This window comes from Apodemus sylvaticus, chromosome 3, assembly GCF_947179515.1.
Source record: "Apodemus sylvaticus chromosome 3, mApoSyl1.1, whole genome shotgun sequence".
Taxonomy (NCBI): Eukaryota; Metazoa; Chordata; class Mammalia; order Rodentia; family Muridae; genus Apodemus; species Apodemus sylvaticus.
In genome coordinates this window covers 131,608,459-131,628,879 of record NC_067474.1, presented here as the reverse complement: position 1 = coordinate 131,628,879, position 20,421 = coordinate 131,608,459, and positions in this window count along the sequence as shown.

Here is a 20,421-nt window from a genome sequence, read left to right as displayed (position 1 = left end):
ACTATGGCATAGTCAGCTTTTCTAGTCCCTTCATATAGAAAGGAGCTTCCATCTGTGTACCAAGTATAAATGGCTTGAGGCAATGTGCCCTCCTGTATGTGTGAAGGATGAGGTAATAGTTGCTCTAAAGTCTCAGTGCAAGAATGAGACAGGGAGTGGTTAGTATTAGGTTGGGGGAGAAGAGTAGAAATATTAAGAGGAGGACATGATTGGAAGGTGAGCGTGGAATCTTCTATTAGCGCTACCTGGAGAGAAAGAACTCTGGAGGGAGGTAGAGTCTGCAAGTTAGGATCTGTGACAGGTTATGAGAAGAGAGCACAGTTATAGAAGACCCCAGGGTTAATTTCTCTGATCCTCGAATAAGGAGTTCAGCAGCTGCTAAGGCACGAATACAAGGTGCCCATCCCTGGATGGTTAAATCCAGTCTTTTTGACAAGTATGCTACAGGTGCAAAGGAAGGTCCCAGTTGATGGCCTAAGACTCCAAGGGCAAATCCCTCTTTTTTCAGTTACATAAAGGGAAAAAGGGCGAGTCAGGTCAGGGAGATGTAAGGCTGGTGCCTTGAAGAGAGCCTGTTGGAGCCTCTGAAAGAGGGTCATGGGTGGGGCCTAATGCTGCCTCATATAAGGGTTGAGAGAGGAGGGAGAAGGAAGGAACCCAGGAACGTAAAAAGCTAGCCATTCCTAGGAATGATAAAATTTCTTCCTTTGTAGAAGGAACAGTTAGAGACTGAATCAGATTCTTTCTATCTAAGGTAATAGCCTTATGGGTTGGGGTAATTGTTAATCCAAAATAAGTAACCTGAGGAGTGGACAGTTGAACTTTAGAAGGAGAGTTCCTGTAGCCTCGACTGGAAAGGAAATTTAGAAGAGCAGAGGTGTCAGCTTGGCTAATCTCTAGAGATGGACTACAGACAAGGACCTCATCTACATAAAGAAGAATTTTAGATCTAGGGAGAGATAAAGAAAGTAAGTCAGAAGCTAGAGCCTGGCCAAATAGGTGTGGGCTGTCTCGAAATCCCTAAGGTAGAACAGTCCAGGTTAGTTGGGTAGAAAAGTGGGTGTCAGGATCCGTCCAGGTAAAGGCAAATACGTTCTGTGACTGGGCATCAAGAGGGATAGAGAAAAATGCGACCTTTAGATCTAGGACTGAGAAATGAGAAGTTCCTGAGGGGATAGTAGAAAGGAGTGTGTAAGGATTAGCTATGACAGGATGGAGAGAAACCACTGCAGCATTAATGTGCTTGAGGTCTTGAACCAGGCGCTAGATACCATTAGGTTTTTTAACTGCCAGTATAGGGGTATTGAAAGGAGAAGTGGGACGAAGAAGCTTTTTCCTTAAGAGGTCAGAAATGATAGGCTTAAGTCCCCTGAGGCTCTGGAGAGAGAGAGGGTATTGAGCTTGGGTGATGTACCTGGTAGGGTCCAGTAACTGGATGACAACAGAAGAATGATGTTTAGTGATAGAGGGGTTCTGGATGTCCCAAACTCTGGGGTCTACCTGAGAAGCTGGTAGAGGAAATAACATGTTAGTGTTAGTAGGTTGATTGGCTAGAAGGAGAAGTAGGTCAACTGCTGGCGAGCTTGGGTTCAGGCGAGTGGGGGGAGCAAAAGAAATTGAAGCTCCCAACTTAACCAAAAGATCCCTTCCTAATAAGGGAACGGGAGAAGTTGGCACTACCAAAAAGGAATGGGTGAAGGGTATATTTCTAAAAGTGCAGCTAAGTGGTGGGGTCTGATGAGGAAGGTAAGGCTGTCCTCCTATCCTGACTATGGGAAGACGCGAGGGTGAAGTGGAACCCCAAAATTCCACCAGGACTGAGTAAGTGTCCCCGGTATCCAGAAGGAAAGAGATGGGCTTCCCATATACCACGATAGTTACCCGGGGCTCCCTGCTAGTGATGGGTGAGGTCGGGTTGAGGGAGCTCCGGCCCCTTCATTCATCCATAGCCAAGCCTAGGAGGTCAGTTGGAGGGGTTTCTGGGCGGGATGGCCCTCTGTTCTGCGTAACATGAGGACAATCGACTGCCCAGGGACCCTCACGATGACACCTAGAACATGGTCCCCTTGGCTTGCGGGGTTGGGGCAAGTCTTTGCCTAGTGACCTGGTTGACCACATTTATAGCAGGGAGCTGATGGTACCTGAGCCTTGGAAGGCCAGGGGCCCGGGGTGGTAGCTGGAGCTGGTCGGACAGCTTTTGCCAGCATGTGGTACTTTTGTTTTCAGGCTTTTTCATCTCTCCCATGGTGCACCTTGAAGGCCAGCACCAAGACTTCTGCCTGTGGAGTCAGGGGTCCTCTCTCCAAGCGCCTAAGTTTAGCTTTTATGTCGGGGTAGCTTTGGGAAAAGAAATAAGTCAGTAAGAGTTGCTTACCTTCCGGATTCTCAGGATCTAGATTAGTGTATTGTAACAAAGCCTTCGTGAGGCGTTCTAAAAACTAAGATGGATTTTCCTGTTTGTCCTGGACAACCTCTTGGAGTTTTTCAAAATTTATTGGCTTTAAAGCTGCCTTTCTGAGACCAGCCAGAAGGCATTTAACAAACCTGTCTCTGGCTAAAATACCAGCTGTGGAATTGTAATCCCACTGAGGGTCCTGGTCAGGCACTGCCTGAGATCCAATTGGATAGCTTCCGTCTGTCTGGTGAATTTTGTATGCATGCGTTTTTGCCTCTTCTCAAACTCGCCTGCGTTCATCAGGAAGTAAATTGTTAGTAAGAATCATATGAACATCATGGAAAGTCAAGTTGTAAGACTGAATAATGTACTGAAACTCTTTAATAAAGTTAGAGGAGTTAGAAGTATAAGAACCCAGTCTACTTTCTATTTGAGAAAGTTCACTTAATGAGAAGGGAACATGTACTCTAACCAGACCATCAATTCCAGCCACTTCCTTCAGAGGAAGGACTGGTGCTGAGTCAGGTGTCCTCGGAGGAGAACTTGGGGGTTTGGCCGTAGCCTTAGAACACGTAATAGGAGGGGTAAAGGTTGGCGCCAGTTCAAGGCGTCTGTGGTGATCTTTTGTTGGCACAGAGGGAGAGGAGGCATCTGGGGAGGTCGGGTTGGTAGACTCCGAGACCTGGTGAGAAGGAGAAACTGAGGCTGTAGTTTGAGATCTTGTAGTCTCAACATGTCTGTGGCGAGTGGACGGAGGCAGTTCGTCAGCGGGGTCAAAGGTAATGCCATCTAGTGGAGCGTGAGTAGGTTTCATGGCTAGGAGAAGCTGAGATGGGGAGCAGGCAGCGCAAAGAGAAGGATTAGATTGGAGATAGATAAAAGCTTGAATGTATAGGATTTGGTCCCATTTACTGGATTGCTGACAGTATGTATTAAGATCTCTTAAAACAATTGGATCTAGGGTGCCATTAGGTGGCCATTTGGAATTGTTGTCTAGCTTATATTGAGTCTAGACCTTATTACAGAGGTTTATTAGTTTTGACCGCCTCAAATCGTGTGTTAGTTTCAGAGACTTGAGATTTTCCAGGAGACATCCCAATGGGGTGCCTGGAGGTACGGGCGAAGACACTCTATTACCCATCAGGTAGGTGGGGGTATTGTTATTACACAATCAGCGCCCTGAAGAGTGCATATCAAATAAAGGCAGCTAAGCCAAAGAGCCCAGACCATTGTGAGGACCCTTGGGAGTCGGGGCTAAGAGCCAGAAGAAGTGTCCCGCCTGGACCAGGATTTTCGTGGATGGCTGTAAAAGCCAATGGGGAGACTCAGGATCACTTCTGGATTAGGGTACACCTGGGGTTTGAGTGTCCTAAAACGAGTGTTAGTTGGGGAGGCACCTAGCTCTAGAAAAGATTGGCCAGATCCCTTCTGCAGTTAAGAATCCGCCCAGCCAACCGAAGCACCTTACCGCTTAGGCTGATGGTGTTCCCTAAAGGGAGTGTAATGCGATATCCGGGAGCGTGGAACTATTTGGTCTAGCGGCTCAGAGGCAACCCACGTGGCAAGCCTTAGGGCTGGAGTTCTTGAGTCGTGGGTTGCTCGGCAGCACCGGTGGCAGTGGCGGGTGGGGCGGCAGCGGGCAATGGGCAGGGCAGCAGCATGAGGGGGGCGACAGCAGCGGAAGAGGCGGCGCAGGAAGCAGTGGCACGGGCAGGAGGGAATGCAGCAGCATAGCAGAAGCAATGGTGGGTGGGAGTGCTCCTGGCTGGCACGCCAAAATTTTGGTTTCTGTGCTGAAGGTCGTGTCTGCTCACTGCGCTGCGGCTGCTCGCTGCACTCACTCAAGCACGACCGCAGCACTGTGCTGCAGGGACGCGGTGGAATGGTGAGGCGCAATGAGACATGTTAGGCTAGATAGTTTCCTGTAGGACTTTATTTAAGATAGGGAAGGGGTGGCAGGCAGGAAGGAAGGGGAGAAAGGGGGAAGAGAAAAAGAGTAGGGGGAAAGAGCGCTGCCTGGTTATATACTGGTGGTGACATAATTTCAGGTAAAGGTGGGCTATGGAATTCTGGGTAAATGGCATCTGTTGCCTTGGCAACAGACCTATACATTGCCAGCTTTGCAGGCCTTGGGTACCTACAATTAGTCTGTTGAAGAGTGCTGGAGTTCAGATTACTGGCTTGTCCGGATCAAGGAACAGTGCTCACTCATCATACCTGCTCTCTGAAGCAATGCGCTAATATCCACAGGTGACTTTAGGCAGGCCCAGGGCAGACTACTCTGTCCAGTCTTTACACTTCTCTGCAGATCCACTTCCTGCTTTGTAATTCCTCATTTGGTTGTGTTATATGATGGTCATTCTATATTCTCTTTAATTTTATTTCTACTTAATTAAAATCATCAGTTTAAGTCAGGTCTGGTGGCACACACACCTTTATCCCAACTGAGGCAGGCAGGACTCTGTGAGGTTGAGGACAGCCTTTGAGGACACTCTGGTCTACAAAGCCAATCTAGGGCAGCAAGGGCTACACAGAGAAAGTCTCTCTCAAAAATCCCAAAAGCAGGCCTGGAGTGATGGCACAGTGGTTAGAGCACTGAGGGCTCTTCCATAGTTCCTGAGTTCAATTCCCAGCAACCTCATGGTGGTTCACAATCATGTGTAATGTGATCAGATGCTCTCTTCTGGTGTGTTTGATGACAGCTATAGTGTACTCAAATATATAAAATAAATAATTTTTTTTTAAAAAAAAGCCTAGAGCACCCACAAAATTGAAAAACAAATTAACAAACAAAACAATCATCCATTCATTATAAAAGAGACAAGGAAGCCATGGAAGTGATGCAGAGGGTCCTCCAATTCCTCTTCCATATGTCAGGTCAAGGGCTCTGAGACTATCACCATCTCTAGGTTAGAAAAATAGTCTGTGACTAGATCTACTGAAATCCAGAACAGAGGCATCTAAAAAGAGAAGCCAGTGCTGTCCACACAGCCCCCGTGGGAAACTGCATATCTGCAGGCAAAGAATGATTTGGAAGGGGAGAAAAGGCCTCAGCATCTTGGCTTCTCTCATCCATAAATCCAGAATCAAACTGTCTCTAACTCCCCACCCCTCGGGACCCACGTCCTTGAGCCTGTTTGGTTTTGAGGTAGTCTTAAACCTCAGCCCATGTTCCTCCCCATTCCTAACCCTCCTATCCCATCCTCCTGAATTATATGAATGTGTCACCATATCCACGGCTCACTCTGGTGTTTTGTTTTCTGAGACAGGGTCTCAGTATGCAGTCCAGGCTGGCCTTGAACTTCACAAGGCCTCAGCCTCCAGCTTCACCTAGCTCTTAAGATTTTACATTTGTTTATGTGTGTGTGCATGTGCTGTGTACATATAGGTGTCCTTGGAAGTGAGAGGAGGGCATTGGATCTTCTGGAGCAGGGGTTACCGGAGGTTTGAAGCTGTCCTTTCTGGGTGTGCAGGAGTGGGCTCGGGTCCTCTGCAAGAGCAGCAAGTGGACTTAACCACTGAGGACTGCCCCAGCCCTGACACAAGCTTTCTACAAAATGACCCAAGCAAGTGTCACTTAGTGTGCATTTTGTTAAGGAAGGGCTCCCAGGAGACGCAGAACAGAAGCAGAAGTCCAGTTTCGGTGTGAGTGCGGGAGTTCTGGATTCTCCCCGGTCCTGTTGAGGGGCTTGAGGTAAGAAGAGGGGCTGCAGGTGTGAGCAGAAGCTGAGAGTTAGGCACACACCACAGAAAGGAACAGGGCTGCCTCTGACTCTGACACCTGCCTTTGGATCTCTTTCCCCTAAAAGGGCTGCCTCGTCTAGCCTCCATAGATGTGCCTCATCTTAACTGCAACTTGATTTGCCAAGGAGGGTTGGTGTCCCTGGGAGGTTTCCCCTCATCTGAGGAACAAGGGAGGACAGGTGGGCGTGGATGGAAGGAAGGGACTGCCAAGAGGGAAGGGGGAGCTGTGACTGGGATATAAAGTCCATGAGGTACTTAACATAATAAATGATGTATGCCATCAAAACACTAAACAAACAGCAACCACACAGAATTTAGAGTGTGTGATCTGACCACTACATTGCAACTAAATCTCTTCTGAAAACTGTCTCTATGTGCTCTGCTGTAACCATTCTCCAAGTCTCATTCCAAGAGCCTAGTGCCCAGCATTTAAGTACGTAACTGTTCTGAGAGGAAGTGTTCAATACAGTTAACTGAAGTTGTCACTGAGAAAATGCCTAGTGCTGGACATGGTAGCCACTCTGGAGACAGAGGCAGGCAGATCTCTGTGAGTATAAGGACAGTCTGGCCTACACAGTGAGTCCCTGGACAGCCATGGCTACTTAGTGAGACCCTTTCATGACCCGTAACCCCTAAAAAAAAGAAACAGAGAAAATATGACAATAAGACTGATGTTGTAGTAAGATGAATTTGTGTGTGTGTATAAGGTAGGGAGGCTGTGAACACACAGGGAGGAGGTCGGTGTTGATACAGAACCCCCTGGGAGAGGACAAGGCTGACTTCAGCACCTTGTCCATGAACCTGCCGGCACAACTCTCAGAAATCCAAATCCAGATGTTCAAGCCACCAGCCATCTTACTTTGTTCCGGTGCCTGGGAGGACACTTGGGTTCTTTGGATTTTCATGATGGCCTGTTTGGTATAAGAGCCTCTCCTCTAAAATGAGTTCTCAGTCTTATCTTCCCTGATTCTGTTGTTTTGCTCTTTGGCTTGTTTTTGTAGGCAGGCTGTCATGGTGTAGCTCTCTTGGCCTGAGAGTCTGTCTGTAGACTGTGGCTTTAAACGTGTGTCAACCTGCTTCCCTCTCCCTCCCATTTGCTGGGATGTCAGAGTGCACCCACCTGAACCAACAAACACATGTCTTTAAATTTTCAATTCCGAATCCTCCCCATGTTAATAAAGCAACAAGGCCCCTTACCCAGCCCCCATGGTGTCTGAGCACTGCCTGAGCTGAGCAGTTTACAGAGACCTGGGCCTGACCTTCCCTGAGCAGGACCTGCCAGCGCTCCCTAATGGCTGAAAATGGTCGAAACAGTTGCAGCTTCTTCATCTCATTCCACACAGCTATGAGCTGTTGCTTGTTCCTGCAGGAGAAACCCTATAAACAAAACAACTGCTTTGCCGTGGGATCCCACAAGAGGTGCAGTGCTTTTCTGACGGGACAAACTCTCCCTCTAGGAGCATGGATCTTTTCCCTAGCACACAGCTCTGCAGAGAGCAGCCTGCCTGCCGCCAAAGCAACCAGGACTACAGACTGCAGCCTCCCAGGCGCATTGTTTATAGCACACAATTGGAAATTCCTCCTTTCCTTTTGTGTGTGATGATAAAACAATTCTATAACTAATAGATTCTGTATTTATAAAACAGTGTTTGCATTTCAATGAACATTATTTTTGAAAATAAGTATAAAAAGCTCTTAGCAGGCCTGGGGCAGTGGAGCCTGGAGAGGCGTGGACAGGAGGAACAGTGGTGCATATCTAAATCAGAACTGAGACTCACTGTAGTGTGGGGGAGTGTTGTCAAGTTTTTGACTTAGTGGACGTGCGTCCAGGTACACTTCATTCTCCAGGTGAGTAATAAATCTCCAAGGACTCAAAAGTCAAAGGCTTCCTCTCTAAATGGTGGCACAGTTCACAGATGATTGGACCTGAGGGCACTGATATCAGTGGAATGATCTTTGGAAACTTGTAGCTGAAAGGGGCTGTGGATGCCTTGTTGAAGGAAGGTGGTTATTGGGCATAGAGGAGGGGCATGTGATGGGTACAGTCTCACTTGGCAAAAAATCTGCAATAAAATGAAAGAAACAACTTTCCTCCCTGGCCTGATCTTCAGCCCACTTCAGCCTTGGATTATCCATCCTCCTGGCTGAGAATCTGGAGTTCCTGAGAATGCCTGGGGCAAAGGTTGTTAACCTTCCCTCTGGAGCTGAGAGGACTGGGAGGGTGGGGAGATGCACCAGAGTCAGCAGGCAGCCACATCTGCAGATCTTCACTGTAAGGGAGTCCTTGCCTGCAGGCAGTTTGTCCAGGCTACACTCACCTGTAGCCCAGGTACTAACTAGGCAAGAGCACAGGCAGCAGGTAGAATCCATGTCCTGGTTTGTACCTCGTGAACACGCTGATCTCCTCCTGGGGTGGATGTGGGGGAGTCCAGGAGGAAACTGATGTCTGCAGAAGAGCTTATCTTGTGTTAAAATAACCACTGCTGATAGCCTAAGGGAGCAGGCTATGCCAGTGAGGGGTGTGGCTGCCTGAGAAACCTGCTCTAGGAGGCAGAGGCTAATGGAATGTTTAGCAGGACAGATCCCCTAGAGGGCACTTTGCAGATCTCTGCAGGCTAAGGGCCACCTGCAATGTAGTGTTAAGTAGCTTTTAGAGATAGAAGAGTTGGGACTGGCAGGGAAGCTGGGCACCGGGTCCTCGGTCCCAAGGCTGCCACCCTTATCACGGTTCCTCATGCCATGGAGACCCAATCCACAACCATAAAATCATTGCTGCTACTCCTTCATACATGAAATTTTGCTAATATTATGAATTGTAATGTCAATGTCTGATGTGCAGGGTTGTTGATATTCCACCTGTGTGAATGGTTCATTTGAGATCATCTGTCCCCAGGGGTCACTACCCACCAGGTTGAGAACTGCTGGTCCAGAGACCAGCCAGCTTGACTCTGTGTGGCATTTACCTTGCAGCTGGCGACTTGAGTAGTTGGCCCCCTGTAGATGCCTAGGACACAGGTTTATGCTGCAAGGGCAAATTCCTAGTTGGGCTTACAGGGGCTTCAAAAAAAAAATCTGTCCCAATTCTGCCTCTCTCTCCATATGTGCAACAACCCCATTGTGTGTCCCCCCTCACAAGGAAATGCTGCTTTGTCTGACTGAGCCCCTCACACATTTTTTGAACCCACTGAGTTTAATTTTGGTGATCCTGATCGTGAATGGCGTCCTTTACTAGAACTTCCCTTTCTTACCAGTTGCTACACTGATTTCCCCAGACTTCTCTAATTACTCCCTGTGGTCTCTCTTGTAAGGACTCCAGTATAGACAGTCCAGTATAGACACTCCAGTATACACAAGTACAGAGGCCAAATTTAATTTCAGTTGACCCTTTTATCTTCTGCTTTGTCTTTTCATTTTGAGAAGCTTGCCACACCATTGGCTATGAATATTTTTCCTGTGATCCTCTAGAATGGAGTGGAATTTTTTTGTTTGTTTTAATCTGTGACTCACCAATATTTTTCTCAATGTGGAATTCATAGATCATGGTGCCAGGTCAGTTGAACAACTGTTAATCTAGTCAAAGGGAGATCATTCAGTGCTTGCTCGGTGGCTTGTTAATGACCTAAGAGCCACAGCCCACAAGTAATCATGATAATATACATCAAAAGACTAAAATACCAGCAGAGATGAAGTTCAGAGAGCAGACTGTGTGCCATGGGTTTTATCCTGATCACAGGGCTGGGTGTGTGTGAGGCTTAACATTTCAGCACTTAGTATGGAAGGCAAAAGGATCAGAAACATCCTTTGCTACAAAAGAAGTTAGAGGTTGCCCTGAGCTACATGAAGCCATGTCTCAGAGAGAGATAGAGATATGGGGGGGATGGAGATGGAGAGAGAAGGAGGGAGAGAGGCAGAGAGTGGGAGAGAGGAAATACAACCAGTTGTCTACAGGAACAAATAAGAAAATCCAGCCTTGCCCATCCCAGCATGACTGCATCTTGGGACCGTTATCATACTTGCAATGCAGTCACATTTTCTTGAGACAGTTCTTTACTGTGTTTGGTGGCAGTGTCTGAACAAATGGCAAATTAAATGCATTTTAACTTCAGTTTTGTGTGGATTATTGGGGAGAAATGAGTTAAGTACCAAATCCTAGTACTCAACTTCAGCAGGAAGATCGAAGGTGGCTGCCTGTCCCTTGAGTGTTTCTGTTGAACAGGAAGGTCACTATCACCACCACCACCCACCACCACCTGCACTTTCTGAAACTAGATCCTTCCCATGTAAATTCCTGGGGAAACTATTCAATAGGGAAGATTCAGACAGAGGAGAGTGAGCCAACATCCCACAGAGACAATATTGTGTCAGTCACTGGGCTGACTGACACTCACATTAGTTCCTATCCTTGTTTAGTAATTGGGTCCGGTGTCTAAGCATAATCAGTCAACCTGGCAGATTCCTGCCCGGAAAGATGAACTCTTATTTCCAGAGACCCTTCATGAGAAGTAGAGTCTGATGCCCCAGGTTTCCTGTTTTCCAAAACCCAGAATCGTTCTGAAGGAATTTTTCAGGAAGCCTCAGTATTACAACCCTAATTTTTGCAGTGGGAATCCCCCTGTTCCAGGCAACAGGGGTCCCTGCAACTGGACTTGCATAAAATTGTAAATGACATATTTATATGTCATGGTAAATGTTTTTATTTCTCCAGGACACCCAGACACTTGAAACATCTAGACTAGTAGAACTCTAGATGAATGTGGGTTGCTAGTCTGTATTCACAGGAGCTAACATGTTCCTCAGTTTCGAAGTCCAGGCCTAAGGGTGGTGGGTGTTAGACCATACTCAACCCCATAGGAAAAAGCACAAGACTCAGGAGGAGGTACAGGGACAGGCAGTAGAAGGCCCAGCACACAATGAAACCTTACTTCCCACAGGCCTGCAATCTGGGAGATAGTCCTTTGGGAGGCAGCATTTGTAGAATTCCACTTTCAGGCCTGGGGGTGGTGGATCCAGGGCAAAGGTCAGCTACCTTCACTGCCATCAGAGTGGAGAGAGTCACCGGACAGTCCTTTCTAGGTTGTCCTTGTCCCCCTCAGACCATCCTTTTGACCCAGATGATATCTTTGGGTTCCAAGAAAGTGAAATGTGGCAGAACTGGAGGTCCCCTGGGTCTCCTGGAAAGCCTGGTGAGAAGCCTTTATGGAGGACTGGAGGGCCTGGAGGGACTTGAGGAAGGAATGGTTAGAGTTCTGCCTACTGCTGCTCTCTGATCCTGGGGAGCAATGAGAGAAGTCTTCCTAACACAATCTCATGGGGTAAATCCCTCCCTAAGTGGGGCTGAGTACACCCCAAGCAAGGCAAGGAAGGTGGTCTATCCAGGCTCTTTGCTGGCCTCTTTGACAGCTTTGTTAGAGTTTTGTTTTTCTACCTTCGCAGAACTTTTTACACACAAGGAAGTTTTCAATTTATATCTAAATGTTTAGCTACTAATTGAGAGGATTTGCTTCTGAAACCTAGGCCATTGCTGGACTCCATTGCTAGGGGGAGCTAAATCAGGAGGAGCTTTGAAATTACAATTTGAGCAGTTTCAGTCTAGGTGCAGAAATCTGCTACCCACCTGGAGAACACATCTCTAAAAAACCAGCAAGTCCATTCAGCCTTCCCAGGTAGGCTGATCTCGATGAGGACAGTTTTCCCCTGGGTTTGCCAGTGTCTTGGGCTGTCATTTGGACCCTGTCCTGGGTACGGGCTCTCTGTTTTGGATTTGTTGGAGCAGTAACCTGGGGTATGGCTGAGCCATCTCACACTGGGCATCCACTCTAAGAATACATACTTAGTCTGAGCCACTGAGAAAGTTTGATGGATACGTAGCCTTCCTCTTCTTCTTCTTCCTCGAGACAGGGTTTCTCTGTGTAATCCTGGCTGTTGTGGAACTCACTCTGTAGACCAGGCTGGCCTTGAACTAGAAATCTGCCTGCCTCTGCCTCCCAATTGCTGGGATTAAAGGAGTGTACCACCGTTGCCCAGAGCATTTCTTCTTTACCGTGGAGTCTTATGTATCAGCAGATAGGAGTATGTCATTAGTTATCACTCAGCCCCACCAGTCTTAGAGTCAATAGCATACTGCCAGCCAGGTCAGTGGTCCAGGAATGGAGGACAGCAATTTGGAGGGGAAGGCAAAAAGCCTCTTGGAGTGACGAGATTGGGGTTTTTTGTTGTTGTTGTTGTTTTGTTTTTTGTTTTTTGTCATGTCCTTTCCCCTAGTAGTTGAGAAACTGTCTTTTTCTAAGCCTCATACCATTGACACGTGTGGTAGTAAATATATAAAATCTGTTCCTGAATACAGTGATAGCCTTTCCTTTCCTCATCTGAGAACCTGGGTCAGATTGATCAATGCTGTCCTTCTTGCTGAAGTACCTGGCATGAAGCCAAATCAAACTTCTACAAACTGGGTTTCACCTTTTTTTTCTTCCTTTTTTACTTTTTTGTCTGCATTTCTTTTTTCTTGTGACACTGTCAGATGAACACCTGAGATTGTTCCTCTGGCAAGGGTTTAGCAGAATTGGTGACTGGGATTTTCAAACCAGTTTCTTGGGTGGCCCAGGAAGGGGGCCTGCTCTTGGGTCACATAGGCAGTGAACAGGCAGGTTCTGGTGGTCTAGGAGAGAGACTCAACCATGCCATAGGGTATTGTGAGCATAAGTTCCTGACTCAGAGTTGCCTGGTTTTTTGTCTTTTTGTCCAGTAGACTAACAGAAGCAGTCACTGCTCTTAGACAGGTGGACATGTCTGTGGCTACATGGTCTAAGCATTTGGACAGGTCTATCACTGGTATTTTCCATGGCCCCAAAGTTTGGGATATATCTCTTTCCTGTCTTGTTTCATGGACATGCAGTTGAAAAGATTTTGAAACATCTGGAACTGATGGGGCTAGAGCCCAAGTCAGAGCTGTTTTGAAAGCTTCAAATGTCTTTTCTTTAAGTCTCAGTCCAGATTAGCAGCTCAGTGTCCCTCTTTGTGCTGGTACAGAGGCTTTGCTATTTCCACAAGCTCTGTTGTGCAGAAGCAGCAGTGCCTAGCTGTGCTGGCCGGTTTTGTGTCCACTTGACACAAGCTGGAGTTATCCAAGAAAAAGGAACCTCTCTTGAGGAAATACCTCCATAAGATCAAGCTGTAAGACATTTTCTCAATTAATGATTAAAGAGGAGGGTCCATTGTGGGTGGTGCCATCCCTGGGCTGGTAGTCCTGGGTTTTATCAGAAAGCAAGCTGAGATAGGCAGGGGAAGTAAGCCAGAAAGTAACATCCATCCATGGCCTCCTCATCAGCTTCTGTCTCCTGATCTGCTTGAGTTCCAGTCCTGACTTGCTTTGTTGAAGAACAGCAATGTGAATATGTAAGCTGAATAAACCCTTTCCTCCCCAGCTTGCCTTTTGGACAGGATGTTTGTGTGGGAATGGAAGCCCTGACTAAGATACTAGCCATCACTTGGTCCTCTCAGTCCTGTCTGTCTCTTAGTGTTAGGAGTTGGACCTGTAGAGGGGCAGCAGTCCTCCTCTGAGAGAGGCTCCTCTTGCTTTCCATGGCTGCTCTCCAGGACAGGGAGCTTCTGAGGTAGAAGGGTGGCCTTTCTAGGTTGAGCTCAGATGCCAAGGTCTGTAAGTCTGGCAGCAGCCCAGCAGTGGCCCCATTACAATCTGTTTTCCCAGGAAATCTCTGAGGCAAGGACAGGAATTCAGCCCTCAGTGTTTCATCCAACAGGGCTGCAGAGTATGTTTAAATCTTTGGGGCAACCTGGCCCACATATGTTGCCCACTTGAACTTCCATTTGTATCTGTCCACTTAAAAGCAAAGACAGGCTGACTCACTTTCCCAGCATGAGCCTGAGGAATTCATTCTTCAGGTTCAAGACCATGCCCTCTGTCTTGAAGAGCAGGAGTCCTGAGTATCAGTGGCCAGGTTCCTTCCTAGGCAGAAAGGCATATTGCTGCATGACTGACAAGGATGCCTGCCTCTTCATCCAGGCACTAGAGACTACAGTCTCTCTTTTTGTTTCTAGGGTCACTGGGTATGTTTAATACGGATGGCTTTAGCTGAACTGGTTAGTTCAACCATTATGAGAGCTTGGTGTTGGGCTATTCCTTACAGGTTGGTTTGTGCTCACCCCTGGGAATCTTTGTTGTCTGTCTGAGACACTGACCAACTGTCTCTTGTGATTGAACGCAGAACACTCAGCTAGGAGGTGCATATTCTTTTCACAGAGGGCAAGGCAACTGAATGTTGCTGGGTATCTGCAATTGGCCATGTGTCTCATAATGAGAAGGTGGGTGTGGTTTTCAGTTTATGGACAAGTTCTTGTCTCCCAAGCAGCTCTGTGTTGTTAAACATCCTTTAAGCAACCTGCAGTATCTAGGACCTACTAGACCCTTAATTTTTTTTAATTTTTATGACTTTTTCCTAATACCTAGGACTGACTGGGTGATAAAGTAAATCCTTTTAGTGGATGACTTCAATATTTCTCTAAAGGAGAAAAGTTGTCTCAAGTGCCCTTTGGACAGAAGGACAAATCTGTTCTATCTCGGCTGTATTGACTGGCATCAATTCCCTCTCCTGCCCAGCCTAGGTTCTCTTCTGTCACTTCTTTCTCATGGGCCTTTGGCCCTCTCTCCTGTCTCTCCCCACCTGACCCTCCTCTTTCACTCCCCACCCAACCAAGTTTCCTCCATCCCTCTGCCTCACATGACTCTTATATTCCCCACATATGTTGTGCCCGACCTCGTCCCGCACGGAAAGACGGGACAGGACCAGGTTCTTCTCTGCTGTGTTTTATTCAGGACCTTGCTTTTCTTCTCCAACACAGGGCCCCGAGCCTGTCTTTTGCTGCCCTTATATAGCCCAGCAGCCCGTGCTTAGGGGCGTGTTGCATTGTGATAGGAGAACTAAGGTGCACCTCATTACCATACCAGTGCTGAGTCACTGTGTTGTTGTGGTGCACATGCACCAGAGTTGTTTACCAGGACTAAAATTTTCCTGAAAGTGCTGTCTTGCAACGGCGCTGGATAAAGTGGCTTCCCACATCTCCCCCTGTTTTATTTTATTGATGCTGTCCCTTGCAGGGGCTAATCCAGTTACCTGGAAGGTGGTAACCAACGACCCCTATCTTAGGTCATCTCAGTCCCCACTTGGTCTTACCCGTCAAAGGGTTACCCTCTCGCCCAGCAGGCCCCATGTCCTAGGTTGGTCCAAGTGTTGAGAAGTTGCCTGTCTTGGGGTGTCGTTGGAAGTTAGTTGGTTTGAGGCATACCCTGGGGCGAAGGCTATCAATTTTTTAGGGAGGCAAGCCAGATAGAAACATCCTCATTAGAGTCCATGGCTACGGGTGCTTGGTAGACCATGGCTTTATGTGCAATTTGTTCTCGTCTGACATGACAGAAGCACCATAAACAAATAAAGGCTGCTAAGCACATAAGGGCGGCCATGGCTAACATCCCTGCCCACTCCTTGACCCAGGAAAAGGCTTTGGACAGGGAGTGGTATGGGCCAGGTTTTTGCTATGGCCCAAAGTGTGAGCTTCTCTGTCATCCCTAGGGGGAGACGAAGTATCAGGATCAATATCCATGAGTACTAAAGTCTCAGCATCTTCTCCACTCTCTTGGAGGTTCACTTTCCTCGTCAGTGGCTCCAGCACCCAAATGGGATCGTTCCTGTCCTGCGGGAAAACACAAACAGCTCCCCTCGATCTCGTTATGATGGGATCTTGGACAAGCCATTGATTGGACAATATATCTTTCCATTTTACCATTTCGGTTGATTGAGGGCTCTGAAGCGAATGTTGCTCAGCTGCTGACCGATTTTGTGAGTTTGCCAGCTGTTGCCAATCTGTAGGCGTGAGAGCGGTACGTGCCAGGCTCTCCAATTGGGTAACTGTGTAACCTGCGGTGATACCGTAGGTACGTACCAATTCAGCCATGTCTTTAATATGTTTAAACTCAAGAGCCTGGTGATAACGCATCCCGTCCTCGTGCTCCATGACCGGGAGGGCCAAACTTAATTCTAGGACAGCCAGGACTTCAAAAGTGTCATCAGTGTAATTGTGGTGATTCTGTATTGAGAGAGAGTTGGCCAAGATCCTCAAATGTTTCTCGGGACAACTGTAGTCCCAGGCATCTATGGTCTGCCCCTCTCTTTAGGGTCCTGAGTGGAAAATACTTTCAAAGTACCTCAAATAAATGAGTAAAAGAGACCACACACTGGACTGCACATAGACCTTTAAAGAGAGAAAAATAATTTGTGCTACTCGTAAACTAACTGGAGAGAGCATAGCAAGCCTCAGTGGCCAAGCCGGGGAAAAGACACTGAGATCTCCCCATCCCAAGGATTCCTGTCACACTCTGTAAGACTGGGAATAACCCTCATTCCATTTGTTGGGGACCCCGTGAAATCTATGCTACACAGGTGCCACATCTGTGCTGGCGGTGCAACAGGTCCAGCCCATGTCCTGCTGGAAAAACAAACTAAATTGTTGTCTCAAGTTATTTCTATTTTGGTGATGTAGAGAATGAGATTGTTTGGCTAATTGTTCCTGTGTATGGCCTATAATCTGCCTCATACAGAAATCTGCAGTGGCATTGCCCAAAGGGCACCCAGCAATACAGTTTGAGCTCTTAAATGACCTATAATGTTAAGAAATAGTACCTTCTCTTAGAGTGAGTTGTATTTGCATAATTACAAAATTTGAGAATTAGAAGTATCTAAAATAGGATGTTTCAAGCAATCATAAACCATGAGATATATATTGGATATCAGTATATAAATTAAAAACTTGATTTTTGAACATTTCCAAAACAGTGTCTCTGGCAGATAGTTCACTTATTTGTCCTGAAGTTTGGGGAAACTCCAAGAGAGTGAATATGTGATCCAATCTCACATGCTCCCTTCCCATTAGATGAGGCGTCAATAAATACAGTAAGAAGATTTTCTATGGGGTGCATACATAAATTTACAGAAAACATAAAATCATGCATAGAGGAAAACTGTAACAACTTGTCTTTTGGATAATGATTATCAATTTTGCCTATGAAATTTGTACATGCGATAGGCCAAATATCAGTATTGTGCAATAAACAATTTAATTGCTGTTTGGAGTAAGGAATAAAATATTTCAGCAGTTTCTTTCCCAGTATACGTCTGGGATTCTTTCTTACAATTCTCTATTAACCCAGCAACATCTTCATAATAGGGTAGTAAATATTTACTCGGATACTGAGAAAGATGATTCCACGCTAATGGTCTCTTTTGCCAAAGAACTGCTATGGGCACATGAGAAATTAGCAATGAGGTGAACAGCCAACAGTTGATCACAGTCTATATAATAGATCTGTTGTTGGCTGACAGCTTCCTCTTCTTTCTTCAAAGCTATTCATCCCTCATTAGTTAATTGTCAAGGGGAATTAGGATTTGCATCCCCTTGAGAATATCAGAGGTTTAAGTTCTCCTCTGGTAAGCTTAAGGTAAGGTCTTAGCCAATAAACATCTCCTAAAACTTTTGAAAATCATTTAAAGTAGTCAATTAATATTATTATTATTATCATTATTATTTTATTCAATATATTCTTTATTTACACTTCAAGTGAGTTTCCCTCTCCTGGAATTTTTGTTTGTTTGTTTGTTTGTTTTTTGTTTTTCAAGACAGGGTTTCTCTGTGTAGCCCTGGCTGTTCTGGAACTCACTCTGTAGACCAGGCTGGCCTCCAACTCCGAAATCCACCTCCCAAGTGCTATGATTAAAGGCATGTGCTACCACCACCCGGCTGGTGGCATCGTTTTAGATGCGACTTTAGGTTGTCCTTTCGTGTGTAGGCGTTGGGGCAGAATTCACACTCAAAGGTCAATTGTCTAGTGTGCTTCCTCATGTGGCGGGAGAGCTCATCTGAGCGCTTGAATGCCCATGTGCATTTCGGGAATTTGCAGTTGTAGGGCCTTTTCCCTGTATCGGAGACAAAGAGATGCTCATTACAGTCAGGTGAAGATGGGCCCAGAGTCCAGAGTGTCAGAGCACAAGTTAAACAAGATGGACAGGGAGGACCAGAAGTAAAAGGACAAGCTGGGTAGGAAGAAGAGTTGGAGGGTAAAGGAGAACTTCAAGGATAGGAAGAAAGAGAAAAACAGGAAAAGAGGAGGCAAGGAAGGGATGAAAAAGAAAGCCAATGAAGGAGTGAGTGACAAGGAAGATGGTCCTAGAAGAGAGTCCCCAAAGAGGGAAAGCAGAGTCTGAAATAAACATGGTCAATAGTCCTCTGTCCCTGGAGACTCAGGTGGTAGGATTTCTTGGACCTGGCTGTTCATGACCAGTGAGATGGCATGACAAGCACTCATCTCTGGAAAGGAGGCAGAAACCTCCACAAGGTAACAAATTGATATGCCACTTATCCCATCATGCAAGTGCAAAGGTCACCACAGAGGGCTGGAGCACAGGAGACATTACCCCTACAGCCAGGATTATCAATAAAACCTCTCAATCCACCTTCAAACTTGCCACCCTTCCCAAAAGATTTCTGGAGCGGCAGAGCTCCAGGAAGTAGCAATAATCTCAAATGAGTGTCAAACTTTATAAAGGCAGATGTGTAGCCACTTTCCTCCCAACCACCACGAAAAGACAGATCCCCACTCACCAGTGTGACTGAGTTCATGGCATTTGAGGTAGGTTGAATTTTTAAAAGACTTTCCACATTTAGGGCAGATGTGGGCCTTCCTTTTCTTTTGGTTCTGGGTCCTGAGGTCCTTCTTCCTCTCTGGGAGATTTCCTGGTAGCACAGGAAAGCTTGAAGAGCTTGCTGAGGGCTGTCCTGGGTCCAAGTGTGAGTTTGAATAGTATAAGCTTCTGTCATCATAGGGCATCTGGCTACTGTCAAGGGACATCATCAATCCTGGATTACTGGTATGGTCCCCACTGGGGGTTGTCATCTGCATGTCGTGGAAGGTCTGCTCACCATTGGGGGTTGTTGTCTGGCCCCCACAGAGGGTTAGGTTACCATCCAGGGTTGTCCTATGGTATCCGTAGAAGGTCTGATTATCTCTGGGGGTTGTCCTCGGACTTCCACAGAGATTCTGGACATCAGTTCTCTGAGCCCTGTAGTAAGATACATTGCTGCTGGGAATCATTGGTTGACTCTCATAGAAGGCCTGGTCTCCATTGTGGATTGTCCTTTGACCTCCATAGAGACTTTGGTTACCATCACAGGGTGTCATCGAGTTTCCATCAAAGGTTGGCTCATCACTGGGAGTGGTCTTCTGACTTCTATGGAGAGCCTGGTTACCACTGAGGGACATTTTCTGAAACCCATAGACTGTCTGCTCAACATTGGCAGTTGTCATCTGACTGCCATAGAAAGTTTGGTTACCCTTAGGGAGTGTCATCAGAGTCCCATAGGTGAAGTCATCAGTGGAGATTGTCATTTGATTTCTATAGAGAGACTGGTTAGTATCAAGAGGTATTGTCTGACCCCCATAGAGAGTCTGGTTAGAATCATGTGGCATTTTTTCACCCTCATAGACAGTCTGGGTAGTATCAAAAGGCATTTTCTGACCCCCATAGAGAATCTGGTTAGAATCATGGGGCATTTGTTGACCCCCATAGACAGTGTGGTTAGAATTAAGGGGCATTGGCTGACTCCCATAGAGAGTCTGGTTCGTATCAAAAGGCATTGTCTGACCCCCATAGAGAGTCTGGTTAGAATCATGGGGCACTGGTTGACCCCCATGGAGAGTCTGGATTCCATTGGGAACTGTCATTTGATCATTATAGTAGATCTGATCACCACTCATCTTATCTCTGTAGACATTCTGGTCAGTGTAGGTTGTCATCTGATCCCTAAAGTTTGTCTGGTGACCACTAGCAGTGGTCACCAGACGTCTATAGACATTCTGCTCCCTATTGAAGGCCATATTCTGATGCCCATGGTAAATCTGATCAGCACTGGAAGTCACCATCTGACCCCCGTAGGAGGCTTGGTCATCCCAGGAAATGAATGGACAGTCTTCAAATGAGGTTTGGTCAGCATTGAAGTTCACCATGGAGCCCTCAGCAACAGTTGCTAACTGATTATCATGAAGGGAGTTGTTCTGGCTCTCTTCAATAAAAATGGTCCCCTTGTTTTCCATGGCTGCCGTCATCTGGTATCCAGGGAGTAGGGACTTGGAGCTATCATTGACATCTGTCAGGTGTGAGCTGTCCATGGAGATCATCTGGACAACAGGCATAGCTTCTTGTCCAACAGGACCAGCCTTA